The sequence below is a fragment of the Silene latifolia genome, chromosome 8 (genome assembly GCF_048544455.1).
Source record: "Silene latifolia isolate original U9 population chromosome 8, ASM4854445v1, whole genome shotgun sequence".
Classification (NCBI taxonomy): domain Eukaryota; kingdom Viridiplantae; phylum Streptophyta; class Magnoliopsida; order Caryophyllales; family Caryophyllaceae; genus Silene; species Silene latifolia.
This window is the reverse complement of record NC_133533.1, coordinates 85,817,073-85,829,204: the sequence shown is the minus strand read 5'-3', so window position 1 is coordinate 85,829,204 and position 12,132 is coordinate 85,817,073. Positions and strand designations below refer to the sequence as shown.

The 12,132-nt window shown below is 42.1% G+C and overlaps 1 non-coding gene across 1 annotated transcript; it reads left to right on the top strand.

Annotated features, from left to right (window-relative positions):
- The first annotated feature begins 6,744 nt into the window (after positions 1-6,744).
- On the top strand, positions 6,745-6,851 carry LOC141597655 (small nucleolar RNA R71). Its single transcript, XR_012522878.1, has one exon. It is a non-coding gene; the product is annotated as a small nucleolar RNA R71 (small nucleolar RNA).
- Positions 6,852-12,132: the final 5,281 nt, after the last annotated feature.

The window sequence follows — 12,132 nt, the reverse complement described above, 5'->3', positions numbered from 1 at the left end:
CAAACCGAACCTTTGCTCGTCCCGAGTAAAGAGGTGACAAAGACTATGACCAATACTAACCTATCCTAATAATATAGCCGATATGAGACAATTAGCGGGTCTCACTCCGCCCCTTCAACTCACAACAAGACAACCATGAGGTAGGATGCCTTCTTACAAGGCAAGGTGGGTCTTGCCAAAATGGCGACACATCCAAACATTAAAGCACACAAAAACACATAATGGATGCATCTACAAAGAGAATAGCCACTTTCCTCATCTAAGTGGCGGAAATTATCTACAAGGGAAGCAATTCAAGGGTAGACAATCCTTCATAGATGCAATTTGTTCAAACTACTAAGCCTAGAGGGATACCAATAAATCACCTCCAAGTTGTGTCAAGCTAGGGTACCTTTGTCCTCAATCGTTAAATGCTTTTGTCAAGGGTAGACTCCCTATGGTGTTAGAAACACTGGAGGATCGCGGAATTCCCCCTCTTGCCTAGACAAGAAGAAGGGTCGTCCCCTCTCTACCATGCACAACAATGGATACGGTGGATAAAAGGGACCAATAGTATTTGAGTTTCACTTTTGGGAGTTTGCTTTTGTTTTTGTTTTTCCCCCCAATTTCTTGTGGCATTTGACATTTGAGAACACTTTCTTTGCCATTTCTTTTTGATTTTTGGCATTTCAATACTTGACAACTTTTTTTGCATTTCTTTTTGAACATTTTCAAAGTCACCCCAATTAGTAACGAGGGTGCCTTGTATTTGAAGTTTTTAGGAGTCTATTTTTGCTCCTCTTTTTCTTTTGATGCATTTTTGCAAACTTTCTTTCACTTTTCATTTCATTGAACTCAAATTGATTTCTTTTTGTGCCCATTCCCTTTTGTTGACAAAAATATGGTAGAACATGGATGATGGATGTATGGGTGCATGGTTTCAAGGGTCACCTTGGAATAAACGGTAGCCAAGGAGTTATCACACCACAAGGTACTCTTGACTCGGCCTTAAACCATGGGTCAAAGGATACTAGCATGACACATCCTAGGGTGTTTTACAAGCATTCTAACAAGCAAAGTCTTAAGAACAAAAGGCATCTACTAGGGCCTATATACACTTGTCAAGCTTCCCAAGTAGACGGTTTCGCAAAATTTTTCTAACATGCAAACTACATGCCATGATGCAACTACCATATAAACATCCTAATGCATATGATTCTACCAACTAATATGACAAATAATCTAAATGCAAGTCCTAAGTTCACATTGTTGTACCGCATCAATCAAAATGAAGCCACATAGTCATTAACATAAAGAGGAAAAAAAAAGAGATTGGAAAGATCATACCATGCGGTCTTCAATATCCTCATGTCTCGGATGTGGCGTAGTCAATCAATGTGAACAAGGATAAAACAAACACAATATATACAAAACAATATATACAAAGGAAATGAACTTGTTTTTGGATTTTTCAATTTTTTTCAATTTTTATGATTTTTGAAAATTTTCAATTTTTATGGGTTTTTTGAATAAGAGTTAAATGTTAGAATTCCCATCCCCACACTAATATGGGCATTGTCCTCAATGGCCAAAATGATGGAAATTATGCAAAGATGATGCATGATTTCTATACTAAATGCAATTCTATACTAAGCTACACTACATGATGCATGGTTTTTGTTATGACGGAGAGGATAATTTAGATTACCTCCCGTTGCGTATGCATTAACTTCCCCAAACCGAGTGAGACACTATTGCTAATGTCCAAGGATGGGTATAGTTCATGCACACACTATGCTATGCATGAAACTAGCTTGTCATTTTGGATTTTACAAATGGGAACAATAGAATAAGAACACCTCAATGGTACCGAGGTGTGAGTCCTTTGATGTTGCTAGGACTACTCCAACAATGATCAAAATGAAATAAAATACAAAGAGATATAGACAAACCGCGGGAGTGTAGGAGTCTCCAAGGCTTGCTAGTCTTCCATCATGCTATCATCATCACCACTTCCCTCATGAGAAGTGGTCACATTGCCACTTTCCTTGTCATTTGCTTCTTCACTTTCTTCCTCATCTTGCTCATCATCATCTTCACCATTTCTTTCTTCTTCCATTGCTTCTTCCTCAATATTATCATCAACTTCTTCATCATTTCCAACAACCTCATTGTCTCCCACCACGTCCCTAGATGCACCCGGAAATAAGACTTCTCTATCCGCCCAACTAGGCAAAGGACAAGATGGATCAAGGAGTCCTTGCCTAGATAGATGTAGAAGGGGTGGATATTGAGCCAAATACGCATTTTTCCGATCTTCATGGGCTTGCTTGTGCATTGCTTGCATGAGGAGAGTCACATAGTCTTTCCCAATTTCAATTCCTTCCGGTTTGAACTCTTCATACTCAAAGGGGTAAGGTGGTATGACAATGGAAGAGGAGGGAGCTTCAAGATCACCCTTTTGTTGTTGAATGATATACTCGGCTTCTTCGGAAAGGGGAAGTAGATAATTGGTCCGGTGGACGCTTAGGCGACAAATCTTTGAGGGCAAGGTGAACGATCTAGCTTCACTAGTTAGCCATCCATATTTAGTATCAAGGGGTTATGGGCAACCCACTTGAACTTGTGAATCATAATATGCATATCAATAAGATGGCCACCTTCCTTTGCCTTGTACTTCTTATCCTTATTGAAGTTAGGATCAAAGTGCTTGGCTAGGAGTGTTACTAGGCCGCCATTGACAATAACGGTCGTGCCCTTCTTCCCATTATCAACATTAAGCCATCTATCTACCAAGAGCCTCAAAGAATTGTAAGGCTTGGTATGAATTCTTCCGATATTCAAAGCCGATTCAAGGAGAATAAAATCAAGTCTTGTGAAATGATTGGTGTCTTTCCTAGCAATTATGGTATTTCCCACAACCTTGTGCCATACTCTTATGCCCGGATGATGGACCAAAAGAACACGACATGCATGAAAATCCTCAAATTTCTTCCCGGAGATTGCCTCCCAAAGAGGCTCGGGGTCATACTTTCCATAATGCTTAAGATAACTTGATTCATCACTAAGACCCAAAATTTCACCCAATTCCGTAAAGGTAATGCGTCTACTAACATTAGCTAGACGAAACTCGAGATTTTCTCTATTCTCAACTTTGGTGACTTTTAAAGAACTTAAGAATTCCAAGACAAGGGAGGGGTATGTCAATTCCTTTGTTTCAAACAATTTCTCCAACCCCATGGCTTTGAAAAAGGCTTTTGTTTGTTCAAGAACACCCAATTTTTCCAAGGCATCTTTACATATGAATTTGGTGGATTGAATAGATTTCATAGCAAACTTGACAAAGGTATTTCTATGGGTATCGGAAATAAAAGTTACCTCCGGATAATGCAAAAGTTGATTAATTACCGGAGTAGAAGGTGTTGATGGTCCCATAGAAGGTTGTTGTTGTTGTTGCACTTCCAAGTTTGGTGTTGCCACCACCATAGCCAAAGCTTTCTTTGTTTGAAGAGCCTTTTGCCTTTGTGAGAGTGCCTTAGCCTTTGGTGCCTTTGTTGCCTTTGTTGCACCCTTAGTCCTTGCCATTGATGAGCTTTAACCAAGAAAAGAGTGAAAAATCTTCAATTTATAGGATGCCCAAATCGATTTGAAGGTGAAAGGCTTTGCCTTTATGAAAACAAAAATCGACTCAAAGGTTGAAGATTTTGTTCTTGATTTTGATTTTTGTTGAAGAAGGAGTGATTAATTTGTTGTTGGAAGGGTGATTTGATTTGTTTTTGTTGAATGTTGTTGAGGGTTTTTGTTTTTATGATGGAGAGGATGAGGGTTTTGATGTTGTGGGTAGTGTTTATGAATGAATGAATGAATGAATGAATGAATGAAGGTGGGAGGGGTTTTAAAGAGGCCGAAATTTTCAAAACTGCAGAGGCAATCCGTGCGGATTAGGCTCAATCCGTGCGGATTCTGCTTCTTCTACCTTTGCAAAAGCTCGCCTAAAGACGGGCGAATTTGGTACAATCCGCTCGGATTTGCTGAACACGGGACGGGCGGATTTGCTCAAGGACGGACGGATTTTCGTCCAGAGAATTTTGCTTGTTTTCCTCAGTTGCAAAGACGGGCGTCTTTTTCCCAGGATGGACGGATTCTTCAGGACGGGCGGATTTTCAGAAATCCGCTCGGATTCTTTAACAGTCAAGAAAATTTCAAAATTCAGCTCAGTTCAAGACGGGCGTCTTTTCTGCAGGACGCTCGGATTGCATAAGACGGGCGGATTCTTGGGAATCCGCTCGGATTAAATCCTCCGTGTACACCTGGATTCGATTCCACCCGTGCACAGCGCATTCCCTTTATCATTCTTCCATTCTTTCTTTCAAGGCTTGTGTCCTTCTTTGTGGGGGCACTACTAAGGCATGGATAGCCTAGGCAATTGCCATCCCCACACTAAGGTAAAGCACTACACATCAATTGAAATTGTTAGTCCCTCCCTCACTTCTCTCTTACATGACAATTATTTTGATCAAAGTAAATGAAAATCCATAGATGACAAAAATGCAATACAAGAATTGAAATGTAAGTTAGGGAGTTAGAAATATTTACAAGTGGTGGTTTAGGGAGGAATCCACCAAACTCTCATTCTTGATGAGATGTCAAGGGGGCATGTTCAAGGTGTTGTTGATGTTGCTCAACACCTTGAAAAAGTAATCAAAAGCTTGTTCATTATTATGGTAGAGGTCCTCAATAGACCGTGGCCCTTGTTGTTGATCATGATCGATGGCATGTCCAATGTAGGGATTAAAAATCCCTTCAAACTCGTCGTCCCAAAGACCACAAACTTCATTGAGTTGATCATTGAAAATCTCTTGCTTAGATGGAGACAACTCTCCCAATTTCTTCTCTTGGCCAATGAGGCCATCCTCTTCTTCCTTGGTTGATTTTGATGAGCTTTGCAAGCTCTCCTTGTCATAATTCACTTGCTCTTTGAATGGAGCATCTTCAACTTTTTTCTTCCATTGGAGTTTCGATTTCTTCCTTTCATCTTTTCGGCTATAATGATCAATCATGAAACACGGCTCACGCAAACGAGGAGCTCTCATAGTCTTGTCAAGATTAAAATTTATGCTTTCATCTCCCACTTCTAGAGTGAGCTCTCCATGTTTCACATCAATCACCGCACCGGCGGTGTGTAGGAAAGGTCTTTCTAGGATGATTGGAATGTTGGAATCTTCCTCCATATCAACAATGACAAAGTCCACCGGGATGAAAAACTTCCCAATTCGCACGGGGACATCTTCCCATATCCCTAACGGTGTCTTCGTCGATCTATCGGCCATTTGGAGTGTGATGTTGGTGCATTTAAGCTCTCCCATCCCCAACCTTTTACTTACCGAGTACGGCATGACACTCACACTAGCCCCTAGATCACATAAGGCTTTGTTGATCGTTGTGTCGCCAATGGTACACGGTATTGAGAAGCTTCCTGGATCCTTTAACTTTGGAGGTGAACTCCCTTGAAGTATTGCACTACTCACCTTAGTAAAGGCGATAGTCTCAAGTTTCCGGATCGACTTCTTCTTTGTGAGGATATCTTTCATATACTTCGCATAGGCCGGAACGTGATTGATTAATTCCGTGAAAGGAATTGAGACTTCTAAATTCTTCACAATTTCCATGAACTTTCCAAGTTGATCATCAAATTTGGGCTTGGCTTGACGACTTGGAAAAGGAAGTCTAATCACAATGGGCTCCTTCTCTTTGGCCTTGTCATCACTTTTCTTTGAACTTTCTTCTTTTGTTGATTCTCCATCTTTGGAGTTTTGCACAATTTCTTCCTTTTCACTAGCTTCCACAACTTCATCCTCAACTTGCTTCTTCGGTGCTTCATACCTTGTACCACTTCTCAAGTGAATGGCACTAACCGTTTCATGTCTAGGGGGATTACTTTGAGGTGGTAATTGCCCCATTTGTCTTTGTGAGCTTGAAGATGCTAGTTGAGTCAATTGTGTTTCCAACATCTTGGTGTGAGCTAGAATGTTGTTGATGGTGGTTTCCTTTGCTTGGCTATATTTTTGCATTTGGGTGAAAAATTCTTGTTGATTCTTTTGCATTTGGAGGACCGCTTTTTGGACATCAAAACCTTGGTCATTTTGGTGATTGTATGGATTTTGATTTTGGTAACCTTGGTTTTGATTGTAAAAGGGTCTTTGATTTTGGTTTCTCATGGGTGGTGGAGTGTATGTTGTTTGAGGGTTTTGAACATTTTGGCTTTTGTATGAGAGATGTGGATGGAACTTGGTGTTTTCATTGTAAAAATTTGAATAAGGGGTACCACTTTTATATGCTTGGAAAGCATTCACTTGTTCGGTTGTTCCCCTACACTCACTTGGGTCATGACCCAAAGTTCCACAATTCTCACATATCCCACTTGGGATTGATGAGGATGCCGTCATGGCATTGACATGATGCTTCGATGATTTTGAGTTTTCCTCAAGTCTAGCCATAGCTGGTTCAAACTTCAAGTTGATTGTGTCAATGTGAGCACTAAGTTGAGCACCCAATTGAGTAACGGAGTCCACTTCATGCTTTCCTCCTCTAGTAGCCTTGCGAGGTCTAATATATTGTGAGTTATGGACCGTCATTTCCTCAATCTTGTTCCATGTTTGATTGTCATCAACTTCGGTGAACATTCCATTTGATCCCATATTGAGAATGTTCCTAGAATCTTCATATAAACCATTCCAAAATTGTTGCACCAAAAACCATTCGCTAAGTCCATGGTGAGGACATGAGCGACAAATACCTTTAAACCGCTCCCAAGCTTCATACAAAGACTCTTCATCCCTTTGCTTAAAACCCGTAATTTGAGCTCTTAGCATGTTGGTCTTTTCCGGTGGGTAGAATTTTTTGTAGAAAGCTAGAGCCAACTTCTTCCAAGAATCTATTCCAAGGGTGGCCTTATCAAGGCCCTTCAACCATTGCTTTGCGGTGCCGATTAAGGAAAAAGGAAATAAGACCCATCTAATTTGGTCTTGAGTCACGCCTGTTTGAGAGATAGCATCACAATAATCGCAAAAGGTTTCCATATGAGAATGAGGATCCTCACTAGGCATCCCCCCAAATTGGCTCCTCTCAACTAGTTGGATGAAGGCGGACTTGGCAATAAAATTTCCGGTGAGATGTTGCGGTGTAGGAGTACCATTTGGTAGATTATCCTCGGTGGGTACGGAGTGTGACGAGAATTTTGGCATTGTAGGTGGATTTTGTGGGGGTATTGTGTAATGGGTTTTCTTCTCCTTCTATTGCGAAAGGATTGACAAACTCACTAGTGGGTTGAACAACTTCACCAACACCTCTCAAATTCCTCCTAACAAGTCTCCTATTGTTCGTCAAGGTTCTTTCGATTTCACGGTCAAAAGGTAACAAATCACTTTGTAACCTTCTAGACATGCAAAATATCAAACAACTCAAAAACAATTAGAACAAACCTTGAGGAGTTTTACTTCCTCAAGATGAAGAAAGACACAACTAATAACAAAAAGGAAATCTAAATCAAACAAACACCGTCCCCGGCAACGGCGCCATTTTTGATCGGTCCGTTTCGTATTCACAAATAAATAGATGTGGTCGTTGGTTACGGTCGAATCAAAACACAATTTATAGCTTAACAAACAACTCTACAATTAGTAAAAAGGCAAGTAAAGGTCGGATCCCAAGGGACGGGAGTTGAAATGAGATTTCTATTGTAACTAGCGGTGTCTAAGGGGTGTCACAAATTGGGTTGATGTAGAAGGTTACTAAACTAGAATAACAATGAAAATAAACAAGCAAGATGAATAAAAAGGGGGTGTAAACAATTGATTAAAGGCACTAGGGTGTCATGGGATATGATCATACAAACATGTTCTCAAATTAAAAGCAAGCAATTATTGTTATGATGGATTGAGTTGGGTTATATCTTACAATCCTAGGAAAGTTTGGGTCCCGGAGCCGAATCGATTAGATTGTACAACACCTACAAGTCGACTTAATCTTCCCTACTCAACAACATGCATGGTCTAATGAGACTCGAGTTGGGTTATGTCTTACAAGTCTCATTGAAAAGATAGGAGATGATAGTAAATGCAAGGATTCATAGGCTTAGCATTTCATCAAGTATAACATGTGCATGAGTTGAGATCAAAACAAGCAAGCAAATAAAGCATGAAAGCATATTAATTTAAGCATGAATCATTCCCCATGTTGGTTTCCCCTAATCACCCATTAACCCTAGCTAAGAGACTACTCACTCATTATCATGTTGATCATGCTAGCAAGGTTGTCAATCATACCAACAATATGAAACATGATGAATAAATGAAAGTAATTAACAATAATTAAAAAGGGATTAAGAGATTATACCTACTAATGATTCCAATAATAAAGCAAGAATAATAGAAGTACTTGAAAGCTAGATTGAGAGGTTGTCAATCCCCCAATAATAACCCAAATAATCTTCAATTACCCAAAATAAAGGATGAACAAAAGAGAGATTAAAGAACTAAAACTTGGATTAAAACTTGATTAATACTTGATTACAATATTGAGGAGAGTTTTGATTGGTATTAACTACACTAATTATTGATAAGAAGAACATGCTCCTCTAATTAGCCTAATGGGGTATTTATAGTGAAAATTAGGGAGGATGCATTAGGGTTAACTAAGGGCTAAACTAGTAATTACACTTTTTAAGTTGAGCAAGGAGGACCCGGTATTTTCTGAGAGAAGGGCTTCTCTTTTCGTAGCTTGAAGAAGGCAAACCGTGCTGTGAAGAAATCCGGGCGGAATAAGGTCGGGACGGCCGGATTTGGGCGATGGAATCCGAGCGGATTCTGGGGAATCCGGACGGATTGTTGAGGGTGAATCCGAGCGGATTCTGGCACGGGACGCTCGGATTGTGCAGGACGGACGGATTGCTGGCAATCCGCTCGGATTGTCAGTCAGCATAGTAACTTCTTCTTTTCTTCCCTTTTCTTCATAAATTCCTTGGGGATTTCCTTGGGGACTCAAGGATCTTTCCTCAACATTGCTCTTCTACTATGATATGTACAAAGGCCTTCTAATCTTGTCTCTCCTTGATGCTTGGTCATTGAATTCGATCAATTTAGTCTCGTTTTGCCATGAAAATGCAAGATTCTTACTCCTTTCCTACCAAGGGATCAAAATCTCAAAGAATATGTAAAACAAAGAACTAAAGATAAGAAATGACCCAAATAAGCACTAAAAAGCATGGAAACAAGGCTAATTCGGGGGCTAAATATGCGCCAATTATGGTCACATCAGGAACATACGAAAGGGAGCCTGGTTGACAGCTAAACACGCTTACTCAGCTACCCCTGATACCACCCCCATGGACGTAGCTCGCACTAATCGCAATTAATTAGGGCCCCAGCGTGCATGCACATACATGGAACGTAGGGATCTCTGCGCTACCAGAATCTTGCAGCGTCCCATTGGTCCTAGAACGACGATAAACTTGCCTAAATTACGCCCCTGTTGGCTTTAAACGTGATGAACACACCTTGCATCATGAACAAGGTTAAGTAATCCAAAACTGCGGCATACGCCTAAATCAGCCATCAGGCTGACACGGTAGCTAGCTTAGTCTGGATCAGTCTCTTCAGGCTGACCAGACAAGTCTAAATCAGCCTCTCAGGCTGACACGGCCACTCCTCCTTACATTGCGGCATATACCTAAATCAGCCATCAGGCTGAAATGGCAGCTAGCTGAGTCAGAAAGTCAGCCTTTTCAGGAGGACAAGACTCGCCTAAATCAGCCAGCATGCTGACACGACAACCTCCTAAACTAAGGAAACCTAAAAACAAGCACACAAAATATAAGCTGAAACTTGCCAGAAATTAAGGCAAGGGGCATTCCAAAACGTGGCAAAAATACGATCCCTGAGTTCAACCGCCACCCTGGCGGAACAACCAAAAAAGAGTTTAAAACTTACAAGTTTGCCACCTCTGGGCCAGACTGCCAAAAAGTTCATTAAACATAAAAAAAGAAATACTTAATTGTCGGTCACATTAATGACCTCCACTTCTGGCACCTCCTCTGCCTGCTGACCCCCTGTTTCAGGTACCGCACCAGCTTGCACATCCTCAGCGGTCATAGCTCCCTGAGCTCCGTCAGCAGCATCCTGGGACATTCCAGCATCTCCACCAGCAGTCTGCTCAGCCAGTGCAGGAGAATTCACCTCCCCAACTTCAGGCATCAGCTCCTTCCTTCAGCTTCTTCTTGGTGACAGCAAGCTCAGCCTTCAACTCCACCACGCGTTCCTTCAGATCAGATCGCTGCTGCGCCAAGTCGGCAATTGTCCCCTTCAGCTCTTGGTTTTTGGCGTTGGTAGCACGACTGGTGGTCTGCACTATGTTGATAATCTTCCTATTGTATAGTGCAGACTGGAGGGTCTGGGGCAAGAAAAGTCAGAAGTCAGCAAGAGAGATCAAAGGGAAAAATTTAAAAAAAAAAACAGGTAGAAGACGGAGATCATTCACCATAAAGGCATTGTGCACGTCATTCTCTGCCATCTTCTCTGGAGAAAACTCTGAGAACGTCTCCTTTAGAGGAGGGAAGAGCAGCTGGTCGATCTCTGGCCAGTATGGTACCTTGTCCACATTCCCAAAACCTACTGGGAAGTGAGCAATAGTGCCTCCGCTAGCTGAGGCGCGAGGACTGACAGGAGGAGTAGGAGGATGGCGAGACAACGGGTCAACCTCTAAGGGTTCAGGCCTAGCAGAACTGGAGTACGTAGGAGGGGTCTGGAAGGAGGCAGCAAGAGCAATCCTCTTGGAGGCGGATGCCACGTCAGGACTGGCAGAAGACCTCTTTCTTTTGGCACTTTGGAGGATGATTTCTAAAGGATCGGCCTTGGAACCTGTAAACAGGCATCACCTGAAGCGTCAGGATACCTAAAGCATTAGAACGTGGAAGCTGCATGCAAATTGGAACAATTGTGGGAAGCTTACCGGAAGACATGATATGAGCTGACTGAAGAGGGTTGGAGGAGGAAGCAGGTGAAAAACCAGAAAGCAGATCAAGAAACTTTCTCTCGGATTCAAAGATACAAAACAGCTTGCTGCAGGCAGGGATCTTGGCACCAATGCGAGTCAGGTCACTGGGGCCTGTACGAGGACGATGAAGTAAGCTAGTAAGCAGTGATATAGATAAATCAGGTGACAGGGAGGCTACTTACTCGAAGTTATGACCCATTTTTCGAAGATGTAATCAGCAGGCGGCTGAATGGAGTCCTTCCTCACGAAGAAGAAGTCCTCAAACCATTTCTCATCTCGGGATTTGGACACATGCCTGAAGGGAGCCTCTCCACGTCCCCGGAGAGAGAATTGGCCCCTACCCAGGGACCTGATGTTGCATATGGGCCAGATTACCCAGGGAGATGGAATTACCAGTGCTCTGACCAGCGGCCAGTGAGTAGAGGAGAACTCTCCAAACAGTGGCAGAAATTTGTGCCATGGCGAAATTGTTCGTAAAAATAAAATCTTGGATGAGTTTGTGAAAAGGAAAACGGGGGTCATATTTAAACGGGTACAGATAAAAACAAACCCATCCGGGACGAAGGGCATCAGCTTTCTGACCCGGTTCAGGGATGGCGATATCCACCCCATCACCAAGACCAAGCAAGCCCTTGATCATGGGAATGTCAGCGGGGGTCAAGACGGAGTCACAATCATGGGGATAAGTAAAGAGTCCCCGAGATGGAAAGACTGGGTCAGGGTTACGATCAGTAGGAGCGGAAGTCGATTGTCGGGTTTTACGCATGGTGAAGAAAGAGAAAATAAAAATTAAGAATAAAAGGGGAAGGATACCTGGTGAAAGAGACGATGGAAAGTGAAACAATGGAGCCGGCTAGGTGAGAGAAGAAGAAGGTTGGGGGTTTAGAGAGGGGGAGAGTTTTTAGAAATGATTTGGAGTTAATGGAAGTGAAAGGTGGAGGTTGGGTTTATAAAGGAAGAGAGAGGGAGTAGGGTGCGAGAAAAGAGGAGGTGGGCGGCTGACGTGATGGAGCTGCATGAAAAGAAGTGTAAATGACGGCTTAGGGTTTTAGCATTCGATTACGTAAATTCCTTGCTCGACACCTCGTAGCGTACTTCACAAGG